Below are 12,598 nucleotides of genomic sequence, written 5' to 3' on the forward strand. Positions count from 1 at the left end.
ATGTCTTACTTGCTACGTGAGGTTTATTTGATCGAATAGAAGTTTCATGCTTAAGTTGTTACGAGTGTACTGATATATATTTAGGACACTTAACATCCTGGCAACTTTGAGAAAAAACTATTTATATCGGAGTTGTCTTGAGATGTATATGCATATGCATGTCATGAGGTTTGTAGTGTAGCATCCTTCTCCATTGAATACAGGCGGCTGGCGTCAACAACACTCATCGAATATTCAAAAAATATTTACAATAATGAGATGTACTTTATTTAACAAGGCGAGTCAGCTATCCACCAATCCAACGAAAGGATTTGTCGGGAGCTAGACAGCCCACCATGCTGCTTTGTGGACAACAACTCTCATTCATAGGGTGGAGAGACGTGTAACTTGTTAGTATAGATTTTAGAAACCCTTAAAATAAGGTCTGTGTTTTGTGTAGGCTTACTCTGGCGTGACGTTTTGATAACCGTATACATTTCTCTCGGACAAGGTCTTATATATATATATGGCTCTATTTACGCTCAGATTCGAAAATGCTAATTAATATCAAAGTAGACATCATGCGAGACTACAAATCCCTGCAAACTCCTGCACATCATCTCTAGCTGACACCTTTGCTAACAGGTATTGTGTAAATGTGAAACTTAAGACAGTTTACAGAATTGTCAATTTAAGAAATGTATCCCAACTTATTCGTTACTAAATGTAGTTTACATTAGATAGTTAATCCACAGATTCTTACCTTTGCCTCGATTCGGCAGTCTCATCCAGAGCGTCATACCATTTGCATTTCTTTATAATAGCCACATTAGCATTTCATTTTTGGGGGGTAAATACACATGAATATATTGATAAGTCATCTTGTCCTCGAGAGATTTATACGGTTATCAAAACGTCTATACAAAACACAGCCCTTATTTTAAGTGTTTCTGAAACCCCCTATGGGGAAAAATGAATGGTGGACAAATGATTGGAACCATTTCCCTGTTTGGTTTTATGGTTATTATCTTTGGTGGTAATAGAGCTCCCCAGCTTGTAGTCCTAAAACCCGGGGAATGAGTTACCTCTAGTTCGTTCAGCCATTCATATGGCAAACATTTATGATGAAAGAATAGGGTTTTGGGATAAGCTATGAGGTTAACACAGGCTCAGGTGATCTTATACGTTTTGTTCTATGAGATAATATCAGTCAGTTAACATGACCTTTATGAATAATTTATGAATAAATTATTTCATAACATTCATTCTTCAAAATTCACAAAAAGTGACTTTAGCTGATGAAGATTATCTCATAGAACATAAAATATAAGAGATCTCCTAAGCCAGTGTTTACCACAGACCTTAATATCGGCGTTTATCCAAAAACGCCTTTCATTTCCACATAGGCTTTGTCCAACGAACCACGGCGGCGTTGGTGCCTACGAAAAACCGTCATTACTATTTCTCTCAATGGTGCTTTCAAGAAAACAGCGATCGGAAAGTCAGGGGGGTCTAGAAAGATGCAAAGAGTTTCTGACTTGGAATTCCAAGTTGGATGACTTCAAAACAATTTCCCCCCCGTCGGAGTTAGTTCCCAGGTGTCTTGAACGCACTGAAGTTGGAAGTCAGAGAGTTCCGACTTCCCAGTTGCTTTGAACGTGGCATAAGGCTGAACACTTCTCCGGGATTGGTGTCCCTTCCACAGGACGGTTGAGCTAATGTAGGCTAATGCGATTAGCATGAGGTTGTAAGTAACAAGAACATTTCCCAGGACATAGACATATCTGATATTGGCAGAAAGATTTACAGTAGCTTTCTGTCCAATTTACAGTAGCTATTACAGTGAAAGAATACCATGCTATTGTTTGAGGAGAGTGCACAATTTTGAACATGAAAAGTTATTAATAAACAAATTAGGCACATTTGGGCAGTCTTGATACAAAATTTTGAACATAAATGCAATGGGTCATTGGATCAGTCTAAAACGTTGCACATACACTGATGCCATCTAGTGGCCAAAATCTAAATTGCACATGGGCTGGAATAATACATTATGGCCTTTCTCTTGCATTTCAAAGATGATGGTACAAAAAAAATACAAAAGCACGGTTGTTTTTTTCTTTGTATTATCTTTTACCAGATCTATTCTGTTATATTCTACTACATTCCTTTCATATTTCCACAAATGTCAAAGTGTTTCCTTTCAAATGGTGCCAAGAATATGCATATCCTTGCTACAGGCAGTTAGATTTGGGTCATTTTAGGTGAAAATTGAAATAAAGGGGCTAATCCTTAAGAGGTGTAGTTAGGGGAGGTGCATCTGCGACAGCCGGACACTAATGTGGTTTTCCAACATCAAGGATCAGATCAACATGGCAGTGTTTATGCAAGTTTTTATTTATAATGTTGAAATTAACATGGTTTCCAACCACCATATCACATCCTCACAAACTGAAATCATATGTGTGGTTTGCACAATCAATTAGTGAAAGAGAGCCTCAAATTTCCCATTCGTTTGTATATCCACTGCTTGCTAACATGAATACAAAGTCTGTTCCGGTTTCAGTCATTTCTTTGGTCACGTTTGCGTGGGTCAAACAAAAACACCCTAATGATTGGTTGACAATAGAACCGCCCACAATCCAGGCGATGGGTTCAGGATGAAGTTGGTGAAGAGCAACTGCAGAAACTTGCAGTCGACTTGTAAAATTCATGCAGTCTTCAATTTTTATCCTCATAAAGCAAAACAATTTGAAATCAAATCAAATAAAAAAATTCACATATGCCGAATACAACAGTTACCGTGAAATGCTTACTTTACAAGCCCTTAACCAACAATGCAGTTAAGAAAAATAAGTTAAGAAAACATTTACTTAAACTAAAGTTTAAAAAGTAACACAATAAAAATAATAACGAGGCTATATATACAGGGGGAAGTGATCAGCTTGAACGCGCCCACTGACTTATGGAAAAACAAGGTAAAATCATGATTTCCAAGTTGCCAGATGTTTTGAACTAGGTGATGGGCCGTAGTAAGCAATCTGGTTTTGTTTTCGAGATGATCGATCTCTGTCGAGGGAGGAGCTGGGTTTTACATAGTGTGTATTTATTTATTTTGAACACATTTCCATTTTTTGGCAGTCAATTTTTTTCAAAATACTTTTATGTTTGCTAGCTGGACAGGCTAGCTCTAGCTCTGCTGATCACGTCTGCCAATCACGTTATCCGTATCTAAGGTAGTAGACAGCTGTAGTAGACAGCTGATGATACCCGACAGTCATGTTAGGATATATGAGTTACTTTTAGAGCTTTTGTGCCGAACCCACTGCAGGGTTTCAGGTGCCACGTTTGTGGTCATGTCACAGCAGTGTGTAGGAGGGAGATTCCAAGATGTGGGAAGAGTGCAGGAGGGCATGGGACAAAGGGATGTGTCGTTTCGGTGGAAAAAGTTATCCGTGTCAACTGTAGGGGTGCCTATGTTGCTGGGGGGGGGGATCAGAGGTGTCAGGTGTGAGAGAGGCAGGTTGGCCAGGGTCAAGAGTAGTACAGAATGTGTCGTATGCTGAGACGGTGAAGAAAGTAGAGGATGGATCCCTGTGAGTAGTTGATCTGTGCCAGCGCAGAGGGATAGGCCAACCAGTGTCATTCAGACTCTACAAAACATTATGAACACCTGCTCTTATGATCCCTCACAAGTTAAATCCACTTCAATCAGTGTATATGAAGGGGAGAAGACAGGCTAAATAATGATTTTTATGATTTTTTTGCGTATGTGGTGCCATTCAGAGGTTGAACGGGCAAGACAAAATAATGAAGTGCCTTTGAACGGGGTATGGTAGTAGGTACCAGGTTTGCGTCAAGAACTGCAACACCGCTGGGTTTTTCACACTCAATAGTTTCCTGTGTGTATCAAGAATGGTCCACCACCCAAAGGACATCCAGCCAACTTGACACAACTGTGGGAAGCATTGGAGTCAATATTGAGGCTGTCCTTTGGGCAAAAGGGGGGCTGCGACTCAATATTAGGAAGATGTTCTTAATGTTTTGTTCACTCAGTTTATGCTTCAGTAAGGTTGGCTTCTTACATGCTGACCACACCGCTCGCGTGCGCGTTGCAAAATAAATGTACGCACATATTATTCAATCATTGCACCTACACTGCTTGTATGCGTGCGTCTGCGTGGACAGGCGCTAAAATAGAACTTTGTTCTATTTGTGACGCTTGATGCGCTTGCAAGTCACGCCTCTCCCATCTCTTCAATGGTTTTTAGGAGCTTATACCCACTTGGGTGATTGAAAGATGAACGGAGGTCCACTCTCCAGTCCAGTTGGTTGTAGTAATGAACCTTAAAGTTGGTTGCCAACAGCCATATAAAGTCCAAAGAAGAAGCCTGGAGGAGAGATTACTAGATGGAGAGCAAACAAAGCAAGATACAAAAAAATACATACATTCAGCAGTCCATTATTCAATTGGTGTGTGTGTGTTCTGCGGGGTTGAAGCTACGAACCCACAGGCTTGGCTCTCTCATCCCTTCCAGTCTTTTGGGAGGGAGGGTGGGCAATGAGCCTGTCATAGCAGATGTAAGCAATGTCCCCATGTACTCTGGCAGCTTTCATGGCTGGGATAAGTTCTTTCCTCTTCAGGATTGTCCTCGAGAGGAACGTTGATCTTCCTCAACAAGTTCTTGGCTCTTTCCAGAACCCTTACCTTGTCCTTGAACCTCAGGAATTTGACCACTATCGGCCTGGGCCCGTCGCCTGTTGACCACTATCGGCCTGGGCCCGTCGCCTGTTGACCACTATCGGCCTGGGCCCGTCGCCTGTTGACCACTATCGGCCTGGGCCCGTCGCCTGTTGACCACTATCGGCCTGGGCCCGTCGCCTGTTGACCACTATCGGCCTGGGCCCGTCGCCTGTTGACCACTATCGGCCTGGGCCCGTCACCTGTTGACCACTATCGGCCTGGGCCCGTCGCCTGTTGACCACTATCGGCCTGGGCCCATCGCCTGTTGACCACTATCGGCCTGGGCCCGTCGCCTGTTGACCACTATCGGCCTGGGCCCGTCGCCTGTTGACCACTATCGGCCTGGGCCCGTCGCCTGTTGACCACTATCGGCCTGGGCCCGTCGCCTGTTGACCACTATCGGCCTGGGCCCGTCGCCTGTTGACCACTATCGGCCTGGGCCCGTCGCCTGTTGACCACTATCGGCCTGGGCCCGTCGCCTGTTGACCACTATCGGCCTGGGCCCGTCGCCTGTTGACCACTATCGGCCTGGGCCCGTCGCCTGTTGACCACTATCGGCCTGGGCCCGTCGCCTGTTGACCACTATCGGCCTGGGCCCGTCGCCTGTTGACCACTATCGGCCTGGGCCCGTCGCCTGTTGACCACTATCGGCCTGGGCCCGTCGCCTGTTGACCACTATCGGCCTGGGCCCGTCGCCTGTTGACCACTATCGGCCTGGGCCCGTCGCCTGTTGACCACTATCGGCCTGGGCCCGTCGCCTGTTGACCACTATCGGCCTGGGCCCGTCGCCTGTTGACCACTATCGGCCTGGGCCCGTCACCTGTTGACCACTATCGGCCTGGGCCCGTCACCTGTTGACCACTATCGGCCTGGGCCCGTCACCTGTTGACCACTATCGGCCTGGGCCCGTCGCCTGTTGACCACTATCGGCCTGGGCCCGTCGCCTGTTGACCACTATCGGCCTGGGCCCGTCACCTGTTGACCACTATCGGCCTGGGCCCGTCGCCTGTTGACCACTATCGGCCTGGGCCCGTCACCTGTTGACCACTATCGGCCTGGGCCCGTCGCCTGTTGACCACTATCGGCCTGGGCCGGTAATTATGTCAATAATTTACATGATATCGTTATGGAAAAAGGGTTTATTGGATAAATGTGGCAACTCCTCTCTTGCTGCAAAACATTTTTTTGGGGGGGGGGTAGTTTTCAGGCCTTGTTTGGCGGGTATACAAAAGGCCACCAGTGAACCTAGTGATTTTTTACAGTCTCACTAGTGAACCACTTCCTGGGTTAATTGTACCAAGAGTATTTCATTGATCTGGACACTATTGCCATGTCTTTTTACTGGCTTCTTGGGAGAGTAACTTTACATCCGATTGATCTTAAATTGGTCAGTAATATTGAACACGATATAAATGGGAAAATGTATTAAGTTCTCCAGCTTTACATTTCGAAAGCGACAGGTTTTGGAAAATAAATATACTTTTTAAATGACTATTATAGACAATGTAAAAACATATATATTTTTTTAGATCAATACATAGTATTGTATGAACTGAACAGACACCAATCATTTCTCAATAAACATTTAAAATAACGTTTTAAATTATTTTAATAGAGTTCTTATGTTGCAGTCCTCACTACAACAAATAAATACATAAAATGTATTTTTGTCCTTGAAACATTACATTGAAACACTGTAGATTCCCATTCATTCCTATGGATGCTGTTCCTTATGGAGTATCATAATGTCGGACGGGGGACTTCAGAACAGCGTCCCGTCAGTCATCTAGTGAATACACGTATATAATTAGTTGGGGAGTAGTGAAATAGCTCTAGGTAGTTCAACTAGTAATTTAATTAGATTTTGCCATAGCTTGGCGGTAGTCGAACTAAATTCAAGTCGGTAGTGTTTTAAGTAGTTCATTCGTTTTTACCTTGTAGTGGTGTAGCTAACTACCGTAACTACAAAAAAAATGTATAAAATAAAGGGTAAAGTAGGCAAGCATTTCCTTTCTTGATCGGCATCAGACCTGCCTGATTCTCACTTGGAAAATCTTTGTGTTTAATTGGCTAAACCACACATTCTGTTAACATCTGACTCCAGAGTGATCTGCAATTTGTAGTCTATGACTTTTCAGATTGAGGTTTAATTTTTCACAAAGTAGTTTGAAAAAAAGTTGTTCATTACATCCAAAGTAACTTTAGTTAAGTGGACTATATGTTTCTTTAATGTACAGTCGTGGCCAAAAGTTTTGAGAATGACACAAATATTAATTTCCACAAAGTTTGCTGCTTCAGTGTCTTGAGATATTTTTGTCAGATGTTACTATGGAATACTGAAGTATAATTACAAGCATTTCATAAGTGTCAAAGGCTTTTATTGACAATTACATGAAGTTGATGCAAAGAGTCAATATTTGCAGTATTGACCCTTCTTTTTCAAGACCTCTGCAATCTGCTCTGGCATGCTGTCAATTAACTTGTGAGCCACATCCTGACTGATGGCAGCCCATTCTTACATAATCACTGCTTGGGAGTTTGTCAGAATTTGTGGGTTTTTGTTTGTCCACCCGCCTCTTAAGGATTGACCACAAATTCTCAATGGGATTAAGGTTTGGGGTGTTTCCTGGCCATGGACCCAAAATATCGATTTTTGTTCCCCGAGCCACTTAGTTATCACATTTGCCTTATGGCAAGGTGCTCCATCATGCTGGAAAAGGCATTGTTCGTCACCAAACTGTTCCTGGATGGTTGGGAGAAGTTGCTCTCTGTGTTGGTACCATTCTTTATTCATGGCTGTGTTCTTAGGCAAAATTGTGAGTGAGCCCACTCCCTTGGCTGAGAAGCAACCCCACACATGAATGGTCTCAGGATGCTTTACTGTTGGCATGACACAGGACTGATGGTAGCGCTCAGCTTTTCTCCGGATGCTCCAAACAATCGGAAAAGGGATTCAGAGAAAATGACTTTCCCCCAGTCCTCAACAGTCCAATCCCTGTACCTTTTGCAGAATATCAGTCTGTCCCTGATGTTTTTCCTGGAGAGAAGTGGCTTCTTTGCTGCCCTTCTTGACACCAGGCCATCCTCCAAAAGTCTTTGCCTCACTGTGCGTGAAGATGCACTCACACCTGCCTGCTGCCATTCCTGAGCAAGCTCTGTACTGGTGGTGCCCCAATCCCGCAGCTGAATCAACTTTAGGAGACGGTCCTGGCGCTTGCTGGATTTTCGTGGGCGCCCTGAAGCCTTCTTCACAACAATTGAACCGCTCTCCTTGAAGTTCTTGATGATCCGATAAATGGTTGATTTAGGTGCAATCTTACTGGCAGCAATATCCTTGCCTGTGAAGCCCTTTTTGTGCAAAGCAATGATGACGGCACATGTTTCCTTGCAGGTAACCATGTTTGACAGAGGAAGAACAATGATTCCAAGCACCACCCTCCTTTTGAAGCTTCCAGTCTGTTATTCGAACTCAATCACCATGACAGAGTGATCTCCAGCATTGTCCTCGTCAACACTCACACCTGTGTTAACGAGAGAATCACTGACATGATGTCAGCTGGTCCTTTTGTGGCAGGGCTGAAATGCAGTGGAAATATTTTGGGGGGAATTCAGTTCATTTGCATGGCAAAGAGGGACTTTGCAATTAATTGCAATTCATCTGATCACTCTTCATAACATTCTGGAGTATATGCCAATTGCCATCATACAAACTGAGGCAGCAAACTGAAAATTAATATTTGTGTCATTCTCAAAACTTTTGGCCAAGACTGTAGCTTAACTTCTTTCAGTGTGAAGTAATTGGTAAACTATATTTTAAGAGTAGCTTCCCCGACACTGGACACAGCCACAACAAAAAGTGTACACGTCTTTTTTCATAATACCAAATGTTGCATAAATGCATTCCTCCCAAAAAATTTAAATAGTACCATGTAATGTTGATGTAACAGTATAACTTTAAAAACCGTCCCCTCGCCCCGACACGGGCGCGAACCAGGGACCTTCTGCACACATCAACAGTCACCCACGAAGCGTCATTACCCATCGCTCCACAAAAGCCGCGGCCCTTGCAGAGCAAGGGGAACCACTACTTCTAGGTTTCAGAGCAAGTGACGTAACCGACTGAAAGGCTGCTAGCGCGCACCACCGCTAACTAGCTAGCCATTTCACATCCGTTACATTGACACTTTCAAATCACTTGATTAGGGTGGTTGAGTCAAATTGGGACAAGTACAGTATGTAACAGTCCACTAATTAAGAATGTTCAATGCCGGTGGATGCAACTTTTGTCTGGTTCCTCTGAAGGTTTCTTCATCTGTTTTTTTCTTCTTGCAGCCGTCAACTCTGCTTGCTCTGAGGATATATAGGCTGCTGTATGTTCTACTTTGTGTGTATGCAACCTTTTTTAGAGAGTAGGTACTATCTAGTAGATAGTCTCCCTTTTTCTTATTTTTTCCCCTTTATTTAACTAGTCAGAACAAATTCTTATTTACAACTACCGGAGAACAGTGGGTTAACTGTCAGTCTACCGGGAAACACTGGGTTAACTGTCAGCCTTACTGGGAAACACTGGGTTAACTGTCAGCCTTACTGGGAAACACTGGGTTAACTGTCAGCCTTACCGGGGAACACTGGGTTAACTGTCAGCCTTACCAGGGAACACTGGGTTAACTGCCTTGTTCAGGGGCAGAACGACAGATTTTTACCTTGTCAGTTCGGGGATTCAAAAGGTTACTGGCCCAACACTCTAACCACTAAGATATCTGCCGCCCCCAAGGCAAACATGTTGCCTCCCACATTAACAATGTTCCAGCACACACTAGTGCGATTACCCTAGGTCTGGGATTTTCCCCCGATACTAGATAATATAAATAAAATACAAATAAGCAAAACAGACAACACAGAAACATTTATTTCTTAAATAAATGGGTTTTATAGCTCACATTCAAAGTGGTCATAAGGATGTCATATTATAATTCGTAAAAAAATATCCATCCATGCAACAACAACAAAAAGGAAAAATATACTTTTGGGGGTAATATATTTTTTTCTTCTACAAGTAATTTTTCAGATCTATGTAAAGACAAATAACATCCACCACAGAGGAGAACTCTTCTCCTTCCAGATCCCTTTATAAAGACTCCTATGGATTATTCTTCCCCTCTTGTATTACTATTCCTTTATTATCTTTGGGTGAGTTAAAAATGGCACCCTATTCCCTTCATAGTGCCATACTTTTAACCTAAGACCCACGGGGCTCAGGTCAAAGGTTGTGCACTATTATATAGCAGGAATAGGGCGCCATTTTGAATGGATACTTTGTCTCTGACACAGCACTCTCTCGCTGTGGTGGAAAACAACAGATTCTCTTTTTCTTTAGTAGACTTATTAATTTAACACAAATGCCCACTTAAAAAAATAAAAAAAGTTAAAACAAATGAACTATTTCCTGTTCTTGGAAGATAATAAGCTGCTTTGAAAATATATTTATTTTGGCATCTTGAAATAGTTTTTTTCTCCTTCCATCTAAAAACTAACTTTGTCCCTCCAAAGCATTTTTTTTCTCTCTGGGTTAATCAACCTGAACAATGTATTTTTGGACAATAACACATTACAAAGCCCTGCCAAGTAGACTGATAAATAGGCCCCCCTTCCCCACAGGTGGAAATTCCGTTATCATATTTTTCCATTTTAATTAGAGTTTGAAGAAAAGGTCTTGAATAAATAAGAATGAATTTGGAACTCTGGGGGTAAGAAAACAACAACAATTTTTAACAGTTGTGACGAGGAGAAGTGTGACTTTTGCGGGAGACTACATTTTCTCCATAATGCCAAATAGAAACACACACAGATTTGGTTCTAGAATTGGTTCTAGAATCAGAATGCATGTAGTAGATAGATAGAACTCTAAAACAATAGAAAACCAGTAATTCTACAGTGTCTGTTTTTCAACATTGGATTGCATGTGTTGAAATGGAGTTTTTACAGTTCTGGCCACATCCAAGTCAGTTCGTGTGCTTTGTGTAGCAGTAGAGAATATTAGTTAGACGTAAAGATACGATATGAACAGCATCCTAGTGCTTTGTAGTCAGAGTAGAGTAGCAAAGTGTTCCTGGTAACTTTCCCCAGAATTCCTGATAAGCAGGAAATCCAAAACCAGCCTATTTCATCCTCTGAGTCTGGGAATCTTCCAACTGGGATGTGGAAAACCTGGGCATTTTGAAACCCTGTCAAAGATATTAAACTAAAACGAGACCTGCAATCGTGCCAGAGCAGAGAAGAAGAAAAAATAATCCACATTTTTTTTTTAAAGGTATCAAAGTGACTTATGGCTACAGTGCACCATTGTTCAACCAATCTACACAGAGAGAGAGAGACATCCTAACCAACTGAGTGACACTAGACTAACAGACTATGGTGAGTGGGCTGGGAGAGGACAGAGGAGAAGAGGGTGAGAGTGGAGTCTATCATTCTGCTACATGTGCTAAGATGGAGGACAAGGGTTCACTGTGTATCGGTGGTGAGAGAGTAGCAGACCTGGGTTCAAATACTAAAAATCTTTCAAATGCTTTTTCTTTAGCCTGCTTGCCTGGAGGGCCAGGTCATAGGTGGGATTTGCAGCTTTGAGACTATTCTATTGGTTACATTTTGCCAGGCAATAGGGTGCAATTTCAGACATACCCTGTTTTTTTATTTTTTATATATATAATTAAAACACTGCTAAAAGTATTTGAAATGATTATAATACTATTTGAAGCCAGGTCTCTAGTCTGCCCCTTGACGTGACATAACCGCCCCCCAAAAGAAAACTAGTAGTATAAAAATAAGAAAGAATCAAGCTTTCAATACACCTTCTACAGCGCAAATTAAAAAGGATCATAAAATGAGAAAAAGGCTTAGTTTGTAAAACAGAGAGGGGCATCAATGTGTCTGGACTAAAGGATATGTGTTATACAGTGTCCCAATGGTATACCTGGGCTGGGACGGGCCTAACTACCAGACTCTGGTAAAGGGAGGGGAAAAAGAAACAAAGAAAAAAATTGAAATAATACTATATCCACCTCATTTTCGAACGCTTTTTAAACACGGACGCCAAAACTATGGATACAACTTCAACATTATCATAATTAAAAAAAAAAAAATCCCTGCTTTACCATGTTCCTGTTAGCCGATACACCATTTTACTGTCCTGCTAATGAGCCTGGACCTTTTAGACTAAACTGCCGAGATCAACCAAATGGTTTCCCAATCAGGCAGGCTAGATGCAGTTATTTCAAAATGAATATGCATTTAAAAAAAAACGGCAGGCTTTTGAACAGTTATTCAAATGACATAGGCTATTCAGTGCAGTTTTCCACTCACTTGAAACTGGATATTTCACTGCAGCATTAAGCCTTACACTGAGCTTATGAATTATTGGCTAATATGCATACGCTTCTAATTTAGGATCAAGGCTACATCTGGAGACTGCCGGTCTTCATTGTTGTGTGGCGCAATGACGCACCTGTCCTCTCCGCTGCCACGGCTATTCCTCTTAAATCATGTGGAGTCCCAGGAAAAGCCAGACGACAAAAGCTTGTTGCTCACTTATTTCCTACTTTCCTTCGGCCTACCGATAGCCTATTGGAGGAGAGGTTGCACCCTTGCTTGCTGAATGTAAAACAGCATTTAACGGGCGGAGTGTAGTAAAAAAAAAGGAGAAGCTGCATACTTTCCTATAGTAGGCATATCTCAACACAGGGCTTCATCCTGACAAAATAGGTCTAACACCATATGAGTGGCCTGTTAATGTACCTTTCTCAACTGTGAAGAATAGACCCAGACGGTTACGTCAAAATGACCATAAGCGACAGGACATTTATTTAGATCTGTTTTTAT

This window comes from Salvelinus alpinus, chromosome 12 (assembly GCF_045679555.1).
Source record: "Salvelinus alpinus chromosome 12, SLU_Salpinus.1, whole genome shotgun sequence".
Taxonomy (NCBI): Eukaryota; Metazoa; Chordata; class Actinopteri; order Salmoniformes; family Salmonidae; genus Salvelinus; species Salvelinus alpinus.